This window comes from Aquarana catesbeiana, linkage group LG02, assembly GCF_042186555.1.
Source record: "Aquarana catesbeiana isolate 2022-GZ linkage group LG02, ASM4218655v1, whole genome shotgun sequence".
NCBI classification, from domain to species: domain Eukaryota; kingdom Metazoa; phylum Chordata; class Amphibia; order Anura; family Ranidae; genus Aquarana; species Aquarana catesbeiana.
This window is the reverse complement of record NC_133325.1, coordinates 104483650-104498538: the sequence shown is the minus strand read 5'-3', so window position 1 is coordinate 104498538 and position 14889 is coordinate 104483650. Positions and strand designations below refer to the sequence as shown.

The following is a 14889-nucleotide window of genomic DNA, read 5'->3' as shown; positions in this document are numbered from 1 at the left end:
TGCAGAGGGCGCTTTGTAATAATACATGGTGATATAAATGTGTATAAACCAAATACAAAATTCCATAAATGATATACTAAAAAATACAATAAAATGGAAAAAATTAAAATTCATGCATGTGATATAGATAGTTGCTCATAACGATCTAATGGCATTGCAGCCAAAGGTGGTTCCTTTTATATATGTAGTTCCAATTACTCTATGCAATTTCCAGTCCCTCTGGTTGTTTCTGATCGGGTTGGTGTAACGCACGCCAACCAAGGAGGTGGAAGCGAGGCGCCATCCAGCATAGAAAAGCCAGCAGCCCCAGTGCTGAGTCAAGGCGCATTTACATGTAAGCGGCCACTCGGCTCTTGTATTTTTTTATTATATTTTAATAAATAGGATTACGCTATGGGATTCCATACTTTCTTTTACATATCCTATGCATAATCTCTGAGGAGGAAGGAGAGTTCCATATATCTCCAGGTTACACCAATGTAGCAGGCATTATCCTGTCAAAGCTTCTTTTGACTTGCTTTTTAATTAAAGGAGTCAAATCTCTCTGGTAAGCAGAATATTTACCTAGAATATGTGGGGTGTTTATACAGTGTCTGGTGAAGGAATACTCACTATTTTCTCTGGAAAACTATCAGCACAGAAGAATTTTCTATAGAGCACTAAATGAACTTTTGTTTGGGACTACTTATATAAAAGGAATCACCTTTGGCTGCAATGCCATTAGATCGTTATGAGCGACTATCTATATCACATGCATGAATTTAAATTTTTTCCACTTTATTGTATTTTTTAGTATATCATTTATGGTATTTTGCATTTGGTTTATTCACATTTATATCACCACGTATTATTACAAAAGCACCCTCTGCAAACTGCACAATTACAATTTTGAGTATTAATAATACCCATTTAGGGGAGCAGCTTTGCTTGATTTTTTAGTGTTTACAATAGGCGCGGAGTATAGGGATGAGCTTTCTGTTCGGGGCGAACATGAGTTCGACTCGAACATTGGCTGTTCGCCCGTTCGTCGAAAACCGAACATTATGGGCCGTTTGCGCCAAATTCGAGTGGCTCGTAACAACCCAAATGCACTGCGGGAGCGCAGTGCATTGCTGTATGATGATTGGCCAGAGCATGCACCATGACCTGCATTCTTTGGCCAATCACAGTGCCCTCAGCTAAGAGAGCCATATTTACCCAAAGGTAGGGTTCCTTTCGCCAATCATGGCTCAGAGGGACTAAGTCCATGCCCCACACTATAAAAGGCCGTCTGCATGTCGGCCCCATGTAGTGTGTTGTTGGCGCGGACGGAGAGAGAGTCTCATTTAGATTGAGCAGGCAGATTATTCAGTTAGCTGCAGTGTATTCAATATATATACAGATAGTCTTGTATATATATATATATATATATATATATATATATATATATATATATATATATATATATATACAGTATAACCACTGCATACAGTTTAGCTATATCTCACTGCAGGTCGTTCCTGGTGTACTCTTTCTAATATACTTCAGGCAGGCAAGTGATTCAGTTAGCTAGCTGCAGTGTATTTTATATATATATATATATATATATATATATATATATATATATATATATAGTTAGTCTTGCATATATATATATATATATATATATATATACACAGTATCTCACATAAGTGAGTACACCCCTCACATTTTTGTAAATATTTTATTATATCTTTTCATGTGACAACACTGAAGAAATTACACTTTGCTACAATGTAAAGTAGTGAGTGTACAGCTTGTATAATAGTGTAAATGTGCTGTCCCCTCAAAAAAACTCAACACACAGCCATTAATGTCGAAACCGCTGGCAACAAAAGTGAGTACACTCCTAAGTGAAAATGTCCAAATTGGGCCCAAAGTGTTAATATTTTGTGTGGCCACCATTATTTTCCAGCACTGCCTTAACCCTCTTGGGCATGGAGTTCACCAGATCTTCACAGGTTGCCACTGGAGTCCTCTTCCACTCCTCCATGACGACATCACGGAGCTGGTGGATGTTACAGACCTTGCGCTCCTCCACCTTCCATTTGAGGATGCCCCCCAGATGCTCAATAGGGTTTAGGTCTGGAGACATGCTTTGCCAGTCCATCACCTTTACCCTCAGCTTCTTTAGCAAGGCAGTGGTCATCTTGGAGGTGTGTTTGGGGTCGTTATTATGTTGGAATACTGCCCTGTGGCCCAGTCTCCCAAGGGAGGGGATCATGCTCTGCTTCAGTATGTCACAGAACATGTTGGCATTCATGGTTCCCTCAATGAACTGTAGCTCCCCAGACTATGACACTCCCACCACCATGCTTGACTGTAGGCAAGACACACTTGTCTCCTCACCTGGTTGCTGTCACACAGGCTTGACGCTATCTGAACCAAATGTTTTTCTTGTGTTGTATGTTTTTCTTGGTCTCATCAGACCGCTGGACATGGTTCTAGTAATCCATTTCCTTAGTCTGCTTGTCTTCAGCAAAATGTTCACGGGCTTTCTTGTGCATTGTCTTTAGAAGAGGCTTCCTTCTGGGACGACAACCATGCAGACCAATTTGATGCTGTGTGCGGAGTATGGTCTGAGCACTGATAGGCTGACCCCCCCACCCCTTCAACCTCTGCAGCAATGCTGGCAGCACACATACGTCTATTTCCCAAAGACAACCTCTGGATATGGCGCTGAGCATGTCCACTCAACTTCATTGGTCGACCATGGTGAGGCCTGTTCTGAGTGGAACCTGTCCTGTTAAACCGCTGTATGGTCTTGGCCACCGTGCTGCAGCTCAGTTTCATGGTGTTGCCAATCTTCTTACAGCCTAGGCCATCTTTATGTAGAGTAACAATTCTTTTTTCAGATCCTCAGAGTCTTCTTTGCTATGAGGTGTCATGTTGAACTTCCAGTGACCAGTATGAGAGAGTGACAGCGATAACACCAAATGTAACACACCTGCTCCCCATTCACACCTGAGACCTTGTAAGACTATCATGACACCGGAGAGGGAAAATGGCTAATTCAACCCAAATTGGACATTTTCACGTAGGGGTGTACTCACTTTTGTTACCAGCGGTTTATCATTAATGGCTGTGTGTTGAGTAATTTTGAGGGGACAGGAAATTTACACTGCTATACAAGCTGTACGCTCACTACTTTACATTGTAGCAAAGTGTAATTTCTTCAGTGTTGTCACATGAAAAGATATAATAAAATATTTACAAAAAATTGAGGGGTGTACTCACTTTTGTGAGATACTGTATAGATATATATATATATATATATATATATATATATATATATATATATATATATATATCCACTGCATACAGTTTAGCTATATCTCACTGCAGGCTGTTCCTGGTGTACTGTTTCTAATATACTTCAGGTGGTGTACACAGTACCGTGCGCCCCTAGTGCAGTTGCTACTACTTTTCTGGTGGTGTACACAGTACACAATACATACAGTGCACCATAGTTGCTATTAGACTTCTGGTGGTGTACACAATACCATGCACCCATAGTGCAGTTGCTACTACTTTTCTGGTGGTGTACACAATGCAGTACACCCATAGTTGTTATTACACTTCTGTTGGTGTACACAGTACCGTGCACCCATAGTGCAGTTGCTACTACTTTTCTGGTGGTATACACAGTACACAATACATACAGTGCACCCATAGTTGCTATTAGACTTCTGGTGGTGTACACAATACCGTGCACCGAAAGTGCAGTTGCTACTACTTTTCTGGTGGTGTACACAGTACACAATACATACCGTGCACCCATAGTTGCTATTAGACTTCTGGTGGTGTACACAATACCTTGCACCCATAGTGCAGTTGCTACTACTTTTCTGGTGGTGTACACTGTACACAATACAGTGTAGTGTGGTGTTACAAAACAAAATCCCCATCATGTCCGGAAGGCCACCAAGAAGAGGCAGACACTCACAGGCCACTAAAATAGGGCAAGCAGGCTCTGTGTCTACAGTCCATAGTGCTGGTCATAGACATGGTGCATCTTCTGCAGGTGGCCGTGGGTCACGCTTGTCCTTTTTTTCTGCTGCTGGGACAGGGGCAGAAAAATTGGGCCTTTTTTGGTGCCACAACACTGTAACCCCTCACAGATACTCTTGTTGGGCGCAGGAACGGGCCCTGCTGTGAAATATTAGATCAGAAATTGTAATTACATGCCCCTGTTAAACAGGGACAGAAAAAATAGGCCTTAGGCAGTGGTGGTGGTGCCCTAAACCAAAAATATTGTTGGAAGCTAGCATCATCAAGATTGAGGAGGAATAGGATAGTCACTCAGCATAGGCAGTCTTCAAAGGATCCCACATCCATAGAAAAATCAATCAGTTACATCAGCATCAGGTGCTTAATAGCTGCTGCTGATCCAAGACTGATTCATTTTTATGAATGTGAGCCTATCACGGGAGTCTGTGGACAGGCGCACTCTATGATCCGTTACAAACCGTCCAGCAGTATTTAATGTGCGTTCAGAAAGAACGCTGGATGCAGGACAGGCCAGTAGATCAATTGCATATTGAGCAAGTTCTGGCCAGTGGTCCATCCTCAAGACCCAGTAACCCAGTGGAGGCTCTGTTTGAAAGGTCTCCAAGTCTGCTCTTGCCCCTAGATATTCCCGCACCATGTAATGCAGACGCTGGCGATGGTTGTTTGAACCGATCAGACCTTGGCGCTGAGGACTGAAAAATTGTCTAAAGGCATCGGTCAGCCAGCCACCTTCTCCGCTGCTTTTCCTCTGACTGAACGAAGCTGTCATGGTTATGCAGTAATCTTTGTTTGTCAGCTTACCTCTCCTCCATGTGTTGAGTGACTGTGGACAAGGAGCTGGTGGAATAGGCCACTTTGGCAGTTGCATAGGAAGGAAAACTACTCTGAGCCTGGGTGATGAGGAGGATGAGGACAGCTTTGTTATCCACTCCACCAACTCTTCTGCCTGTTCTGGCTCAATAACACGGCCAGCAGCAGAAAAAAACTAAAAGTGTGCCCCACGGCCACCAGCAGAGGATGCACCATGTCCATGACCAGCACTGTTGACTGCATACACAGAGCCTGCTTGCCCTCGTTTCGTGGAGATTCATTGGGACAGAAAGTGAGGAGAAATCTTCTGAACAGGGGCACAGACAGCAAAACAAATATTACAGGGGTGATGATAACCCTTCCCTATGTTATCCAAAAAGCTTAAAAATAGATTTTCCGGCTGGAGCTATACTTACAAAATGTACCTGTTCCAAATTACAAACAGATGCAACTTAAGAACAAACCTACAATCCCTATCTTGTTTGTAACACGGGGATCAAATGTATACTGCTGCTGTTCAGAGTATATAGGGCCTGGGGGCCCCATGCCTTTTTTTTTTTAAATTTGGGTGCGGGGTTCACCTTAATATCCATACCAGACCCAAAGGGCCTGGTAATGGGCTGGGGGCAACATTGCATTATAGCCGCAAGCAGGAAATGACTTTTATTCCTTTCGAAATGTAATTTTGTGAAGGGACTGTTCTAAACACGGGAAAAAAGCACCACTTTACAGGCATACTATAGACACCCCCCAGGCGCGATATTTAAAGGAATATTTCACTTTTATTGTTACACTTTAAACATTATTAAAATCACTGCTCCCAGAAAAACGTCCGCTTTTAAAACTTTCTTTTGCATTGATTCATGTCCCCTGGTGCAGGACCCGGGTCCCCAAACACTTTTTATGACAATAACTTGCATATAAGCCTTTAAAATTAGCATATTTGATTTTTCACATTCGAGCCCCATAGACTTTAACGAGGTGCGCGTGTTCGCACAAATTTTTGGTCTGTTTGCATGTTCTGCCGCAAACCGAACCGGGGGGGGGTTCGAATCATCCCTAGTGGAGTACACACCAAATTTTTAATACCAAAAAAATTGCCTGACCATCCCATTCTTCAATTTATTAAATTAGGTCTATTGGAGCCCATTGCAAACATATTTGTATATCATCGTTTGCTGCCTTTATGGCGTCTAGCAGTTATACATATTAATTGCCCACCTCCAGACCATGATGCATAAATATCACTATAAAGGCTATGGTAGTTATTACGACATTACCACAATTATGATTGTAATCCATCTGTCACTGCTAAAACCTTGTAAACCTTGTGGTTAATACACTGGAATAATGTTGCCAACCTTCTGCTTTGTGGAATACTGATCTTCTTATTCAACTGCATGTCTACCAGACAGTGTCTGTCTCACTGAAAACAGTAACTTCTCTTTGTCTCTAATAATGTGAAGCAGCATTAACCGCTTCCCGACCAGCCGCCGCAGTTTTACTGCGGCAGAATGGCAGGGGTGGATGAAGCGACGTTACCTTACGTCGGCCGTGGGGATCAGATTCGTATCAGAATGATTTCATTGGCCTGGACCTGCTAATCGGTCCTGACGAATGAAATCCTCCCCTGCCTGTGTAAGTGTAAACAAAAACAGGGGTAGTGATGTCATCTCCCCTCGTGGAACTCTTTTCTGTTCCAGAGAGAGGAGAGAAGACATCCAAACGTGAGTTGCACCAACACTACACTGACACAGTACATATAGGCACACATTTCACCCCCGATCACCCCCCAGTTAACCCCTTCACTCCCTGTCACTGTGTCACCCAGTGCAGTTTTCATATTTTTCTTTGATCACTATACTGGTGTCATTTGTGACACTAATCAGCATTAGGGTACTTAGTAGTAGCCCCAGATAGGTCTAGGGACCCCCCTAAACCCCCGTAATAAAGGTTTAACCCCTTGATCACCCCCTGTCACCAGTGATCACCGTCTCCAATAGTTTAGGGTTCCCAATGACGCAACGTTAGCAGGATCAGCCCAGATACCTGCTAGCAGCTGCGTTTAGCCCCTCCACCCAGGCGAGCCCAGTCCAGCCCACCCAAGTGCAGTATTAATCGATCACTGTCACTTACAAAACACTAAACACATATCTGCAGCATTTGCAGAGACAGGCCTGATCCCTGCGAACGCTGACATTTTTTTTTTGGTAGTGTTTGAAGCAGTCGCTGACAGTCAGGTGCTTTTTTTTCCTGTGATTCTCACTAGTGTACCAGTAAATTTAAACCAGTAAATTTAAACTCATCCTTCTAGTGAACTGGCAAGCACCAGCAGCCTAGTACATCCTGGTCGTACATCCAGCACTGCAGTAACACGTGGTGACGTGGCGAGTCCCATAAGTGCAGTTCAAGCTGGTGAGGTGGCTAGCACATCTAGTGTCCCACAGCCACCAAGAATTCAAAGACAGGCCCGTCGACCCCATAGTGCCCTTCCTGCTGCATTTGCCAATCTGAATTGGGAGCCCACCACTTCTGCAGCACCCGTACTTCCCCCATTCACTTGACAACTCGGAATTCAGGTAGAAACAGTTGATTTTACGTCCCTTGATTTCTATTCGCTGTTTTTCATGGAATATTTCTATAGATCTATTGTGGACCAAATCAATTTGTATGCTGGTCAATTCATCACCGCTAATCCCCAGTTGAACCTTGCCAGAGATTGGAGACCTATTACGGTCTCCGAATTTAAGACCTTCCTGGGCCTATCCCTCCTCATGGGTATAACTAAAAAAAGTAAGTTGCGGTCATATTGGTCCACTGACCCAATTCATCATATGCCCATGTTCTTTGCCTCCATGACCAGGACACGATACGAGCAGATTTTGTGGTTCATGCATTTCAATGACAATGAACTCTGTCGCCCTCGGGGTGACGCTGACTACGATTGGTTCTACAAAATTTGGCCCCTCGTAAATCACTTCAACCAGCATTTTGCAGCCTTGTTTACTCCTGATCAAGTTGTCTGCATTGTGGAGTCCCTGATTATGTTTTCTGGCCGCTTGTTATTAAAACAACAAGCATGCCAGATATGGGGTCAAGATGTATAAGCTCTGTGACAAGGAAACAGGCTATACATATAGTTTGATGGTTTACGAGGGAAGAGATGGTTACGTAGAGTCGGAGAACTGCCCAGACTACATAGGGAGCACTGGTAAGATTGTGTGGGACTTGGTGTCACCCTTATTCGGAAAGGGGTACAATTTGTATGTGGACAATTATTACACGAGCATGCCACTTTTTAGTCACTTGTTTGATCAAGGAATTGGCGCATGTTGCACCGTGCGATCTAATCGCCGGGGCTTACTCCAGCGGCTTGTAGATTCCTGTCTTAGGCTGGGGAGAGAGCCTGCTTGAAGTGTAATAATTTGCTCGCTGTGAAGTGGAGGGAAAAGAAGAATGTTTTCGTTCTGTCCTCCCTTCACGCAGACGATGGTCCAAATTCCTACGGCGACTGGTGTTGTGGAGAAACCCCCCTGTGTCCACGAATATAACCTTAATACAGTACGGTTGGACCTCAATGACCAGTTGTTGGCGCCATACCTAATTGCCCGTAGGGCCAGACGCTGGTATAAAAAAGTGTCTGTATATTTATTCCAATTGGCTCTGCTGAATGCTTATGTGCTATACAAAGCTTCTGGACGAACTGGATCCTTCCTTAAATTCCAGGAAAAGATAATCACAGCCGTTCTGTTTCCAGACGGTGCTGTGGCCCAACTTCCCAATCCAAATGCAGTGAGCCGGCTGCATGAGAGGCATTTTCCGTATGTCCTCCCTGGTACCTCTACCCAAAGAAATGCCCAAAGAAGATGTTGTGTCTGTAGAAAGTGCGAATTTAGGCGTGACACACGCTTTTATTGTCCCTCCTGTCCTGACCAACCTGGTCTTTGCATTGGTGAATGTTTCGAACGCTAACACACACTAGTGGAGTATTAGCGTAGGGTACAGCATTGCACAGTCCTAAGGCACACTTACACAGGGTCTCAAAAGATGAGATGGCCATCACATTTTTAAATACCCTAATCTGGAACATTTACAGTTTATATAAAAGTGCAAAAAAAACAAAAAAAAAGGTTAGGTTTTAGCATCAGTCAGGGTCTGCGTCGCCCCAGGCAGCGTCAGATTAGTGCCAGTAGCGCTAACACTCACGCACGCACCATACAAAAACAAAAAAACAAAAAAAACCAAAAAAAACCCCCAAAATTAGTTATGGTTTTATTTTTCTTCTTTCTCTATTGTTCTCTCTCTTATGTTCGCTCTCTATTGTCTGCTCTGTTGCTCTATTGTTCACTCTCTATTGTTCTATATCTATTGCTCTCTCTCTATTGTTACTGTATTTTAGGACTGTAATGTTTTATTTTTACTATGTTTTATTGTATTTGCTTTGCAGGTATACTGTTATACTGTAATGTTACTTTGTTTTATTGTTAACCATCATTTGCTTAGCAGGTATGCCATTCAGATGCAGCATGGGTTTATTTATTCTGACAGCAACAGCGTTTGCTCCCACGATACGTAAAGCTGTGACTCCAGCACTGTAGGAGGTGATTTCACCACCACAGTTAATAAAAGAGCATATATGCCGAAGCATAGGGGCAGGGGTGGAGGAGCGATCTGCTCCTAACATTAGGGGCGGATTGCCCCCATGCTTCGGCATATATTTTTTAGGCACAGCTTGCATTTAAAAGTGTTTTATTTTTACTATGTTTTATTGTATTTGCTTTACAGGTATGGTATGTCTTACTGTTATACTGTAATGTTACTTTGTTTTATTGTTAACCATCATTTGCTTAGCAGGTACGCCATTCAGCTGCAGCACTGATTTATTTATCTTGACAGCAACAGCATTTGCTCTCATGATACGTAAATCAGTGAGTCTATCGCTGTAGGAGGTGATTTCACCACCACAGTTAAAACAAAAACGGTGCATGTATGCCCATCATTAGAAGTGGGTGGATGAAGGGCGGTATTCTAATGGTGGGCATACCCACCGATCAATCTCTTTTTTTTCATGCAGCATACAGAAGTACCTGTCACTACCTATTGCTATCATAGGGGAATATTTACATTCCCTGAGATAACAATAAAAATGATAAAAAAATAGAAAAAAGAAAGGAACAGTTTAAAAATAAAATAAAAAAGCAAAATTAAATAATTTATTTAAAAAAAAAAAAAAAAGCACCCCTGTCCCCCCGTGCTCACGTGCAAAGGTGAACACAAGCGTCGGTCTGGTGTGAGGTATCAGCGCGCAGGACAGATCGAGAGCAGTCATTTTAGCAGTAGACTTCCTCTGTAAATCTAAAGGGGAAACCTGTAAAGGATTTTGAAAGCTTTTAAAAATGTATGTACTTTGTTGCCGCTGCACGTTTGTGTGCAATTTTAAAGCATGTTGTGTTTAGTATCCATGTACTCAGCATAAGATCATCTTTTTTATTTCATCAAACATTTGGGTAATATAGTGTGTTTTAGTGCATTAAAATAAAAAAAAGTGAAGTGTTTTTTTTTCCAAAAGAATTTTGTTTGAAAAATCGCTGCGCAAATAGTGTTTGAAAAAAAAAATTGCAACACCCACCATTTTAATCTGTAGGGCCTTTGCTTTAAAAAAATATATTGCGTTTGGAGGTTCAAAGTAATTTTCTAGCAAAAAAAAATATATTCTTTTATGTAAACAAAAAGTGTCAGAAAGGGCTTTGTCTTCAAGTGGTTAGAAGAGTGGGTATGAAATAAGCTTCTAATATTGTGCATAAAATGCCAGTACAGTTCAAACCCTCCCCCCCCCCCCCCCATGACCCCTTTTTGGAAAGTAGACACCCCAAACTATTTGCTGAGAGGCATGTTGAGTCCATGGAATATTTTATATTTTGCCACAAGTTTCAGGATAATTACAAACTTTTTTTTTTGCACAAAGTTGTCACTAAATGATATATTGCTCAAACATGCCATGGGCATATGTGGAATTACACCCCAAAATACATTCTGTTGCTTCTCCTGAGTACGGGAATACCACTTGTTTAGACTTGTTGAGACTTTTTGGGAGCCCAGCCATGTACAGGACCCCGAAAACCAATCACCACCTTCAGGCTTTCTAAGGACGTAAAATGGTGATTTCACTTCCTCACTACCTATCACTATTTTTTGCTGAGAGGCTGAGAGGCATGTTGTGTCCATGGAATATTTTATATTTTGCCACAAGTTTTGGGAAAATATATATTTTTTTTACACAAAGTTGTCACTAAATGATATATTGTTCAAACATGGCATGGTTATATGTGGAATTACACCCCAAAATACATTCTGCTGCTTCTCTTGAGTATGGGAGTACCACATGTGTGAGTATTTTTGGGAGCCTAGCCGTGTACAGGACCCGGAAATCCAATCACCGCCTTCAGGGTTTCTAAGGGAGTAAAATGGTGATTTCACTTTCTCACTACCTATCACAGTTTCACAGTTTGCCACCATTGACAAGGTCAGCCTGTACCTTTAGCAGAGAAACAGTCCCAAAGCATCATGTTTCCACCTCCGTGCTTGAGTGTAGGGATAGTGTTCTTAGGGTCATAGTCAACACTTTTCCTCCTCCAAACACAGCGAGTCGAGGTAATGCCAAAGAGCTCAATTTTGGTCTCATCTGACCACAGCACTTTCTCTCAATCCTTCTCTAAATCATTTAGATGTTTATTGGCATGACTGTACATGTTCCTTCTTGGGGAGGGGGACTCGCCGTGTTTGGAGGAAAAAAAAGCTGACTATGACCTTAAGAACACATCCCTACAGTCAAGCACGGAGTTGGAAACAATATGCTTTGGGGCTGTTTCTCGGCTAAAGGTACAGATTGACTTTGCCGCACTGACTTTGTGTTTTTTTTCCTGGATTTTTGGTTGATATTCTGTCTCTATCATTTAAAATACACCTATGATAAAAATTATAAACCCTTCATTTCTTTGTAAGTGGGCAAACTTACAAAATCTGCAGGGGATCAAACAATTATTTTCCCCACTGTATGTCTGAAATTATCCCCTTGTATTGGCGGCCATTTTGAGAAGGCACCCCTTACCTTGGTGGTCAGTGACGAAGTGCCCTCTTACACTGGTGGTCCATGGTGAAGTGCCCCCTTACAATGGAGGTCTATGGAGACATGCTTCCTTAGAACTGAGGTCAGTGGTAAACTTCCCCTTTACATTGATGCTCAGTGAAGATGTGTCCCTTTACATTTGTGGTCAGTGGGTGCTTAGCTAAATAGATCATTGGCTATTTACATTGGAGGAGAGAAGCTGTACTGTCTGACCCGCTGCTGTGATAATGACCATCGGCCAGGAGGAACAGTCTGCATAAAATAAATTGACACGTTATGTATTAACCAAAATATGGGAGCATATACTGTACACCAATCAGCTATAACATTGTGACCACTGACAGATAAAGTAAATAACATTAATTATCATAAACTGCAACTCAATTTATAACATTTGTATCTTGTTTTTTTCTGGATTTTTGGTTGATATTCTGTCTCTATCCTTTAAAATACACCTATGATACAAATTATAGACCTTTCTTTTCTTTGTAAGTGGGCAAACTTACAAAATCTGTAGGGGATGAAATAATTAGTAAAATAAGGGGAAATTTATGACTGAACTCCACTGTACTTCAATGTCCACCAATGTAAAAAGGCACTACACTGATCACCATTGAAGGGGGGGCTTTTCTACTGACCTCCAATGTAGACAAGCACTTCTCCACTGACAACCAGTATAAGAAGACATTACACCGACCACAAATGTAAGGGGACACTTCTTCATTAACCACCAGTGCAATGAGGCATAACACTGACCACTCTGCACAGTGCATACCCCAGACATGGTCTTGACTACTGCATACTGAAAGTTGTGCTATAAGATACATACTCCAGACTGCTGCCCTCCGTAAGCTGTGCTGTTTTTATATATTTCAGACCACACATTCATTGAGCACAATGCACCTCTCCAGGTTCAGTCAACCTGCAATCTAGCCCCATGTCCATGAACAAGGTGACGGTCCGATTTGCAACTGTAGAAGCTTCAAAGAAAAAGTAAGTGACCGCACACTAGCGCATAGAAAGTCAAAAAGATTTATTGATATAACCCAAAACATCATAGCATCTCAAGACAGGGGAGACAGTTGACGTATTTCACGCTGAGAGTGCTTACTCATAACATAGCACTCCCGAGTTGCTATAATGTTTTGGATCTTTGGATTACTTCAATAAAGCTTTTGGACTTTCTATGCACTAGTGTGTGGTCATCCACTTTTTCTTTAAAGCTTTCATTCAATCATTGAGTTAACAGCTGCTGGTTGCTAAGTAGTACTCAACTATTTTAAGCAGTTCTCTAAGGTAGGCACAGAAATATATTAGCTCTATGTCTATATTTTGTACTCAGAAAATTATACTTAATGATCCTTTGTCTTAAGGTTTGTGTGTGTCTCTAAGACTGTTTCTTATGCTACAGTAATTATGGCATATTTTGTAGGTAGAAAGAGAGCAACATATATGTGCAGTATATACAGTGAATGGGCTTGGGTGTCACCTGGTGAAGTGTCCATATGTACCGTGGTCTTTTCGCCTTCTCTTCGAGGTGCCCAAAGATACTGCAGGTTTTCACAATCCTAGCAACACTTGACTGAAACATTTATTGGCATTTGGTCTTAGCACGAGAGGCAGAAACCAGACAGTTTCTGTTTTTTTATGCTGTAAATATCTGACCTCATAAAAAATATGTGATTTCTCATTGTAATATGGGGTTCAAGAGAAAATAAATAAAGACTATGAGCTATTGTTTTTTAACCCGTAATATGTTTTGTAATCTATTGACTGAGGCTTCCCCCATCTTCCCCTACCTCTTAACTACTGGACCGGCCGCCATATATTCAAGAGCTTCTTACCATTCACCCCTGTACCAACACCAAGCTGCACTAACAAAATGTACATTTTTAATATTATCTTGTTTTATCGGCCAAAAATTGTGGCCATTCTTATTGTCAATTGCATTTGCTCATTAAAAATAATAATAAAAAAAAAGATTATGAACTATCACCAGTTTTGGTAATGTTGCATACTGGAAAGTGTGATATCCCTCAAGGATAAGTGGAGGTCCTCCACAGTAATGGTTGTCTCTGTGACTATACTGTAATTTATGTTATGGAGACCTATTTATCCTATTATTTCCATCTTTCTGGTTGCTCAGAAGGTTGCAAGACAATATGTATCAGTCCAGCACCTTTTATGAGCCATTGTTGCAATGATGTAACCCAAAACTGGGGGTTATGTACCCGAACCGAGTAAGCTAGTTGCATATCATCACATAACTGATATCAAATATTAACCAGTCATAGATAAATATCCTTCTGCTTGACAAGAAAAAGGAAATGACCTCACCTGTGATGTATTGGGGTTATTTCTGCTACTGTTAAAGGGGACATGTCACAACAGAAATATGAGAGCTGTCATTGCTGACTTGCATATATATATATATATATATATATGTTCAAGCTTCAAGACCATCATCCTCACCCTACTAGACATGTATGCAGCAGAACTCCCAACGCGGATACTTGTTTTAGTTCATTGATTTATTAGGTGGTACTACAAGGGTGAGAATGGAAACCCTGGAACTTGCACCTAAAAAAGTAACTCACTGATGGCAGCTTACATATTTCTTTTTAGCCAAGTTTCCTTTTCGATCTTCAGGTCTGCCCCAATTATAATTTCAAATTTTAGGGGGTATAAGACATGGATAATATAGAAAAACATAATGGAAACATATCAGTCTGAAAGGATAAGCATATGAATATTACATCAGATCCAGCAATCCTGGTACAATAATATGTATATTTTGTACTATCAGCTATTTACCATTGCATATACAAATTGCAAAACACAACATGTTATAAAAATATTAGAGAAAAAAAATGTTATATAAACTGGATTAAAATCAAAGAAAGTTTCGAAACAAATACATGATT

At 41.3% G+C, this 14889-nt stretch overlaps 1 protein-coding gene across 3 annotated transcripts in view; it reads right to left on the bottom strand.

Moving 5' to 3' along the window:
• DCLK1 (doublecortin like kinase 1) overlaps window positions 1-14889 on the bottom strand; it is a 535308-nt gene that overhangs the window by 26597 nt on the left and 493822 nt on the right. The window lies entirely within an intron of this gene.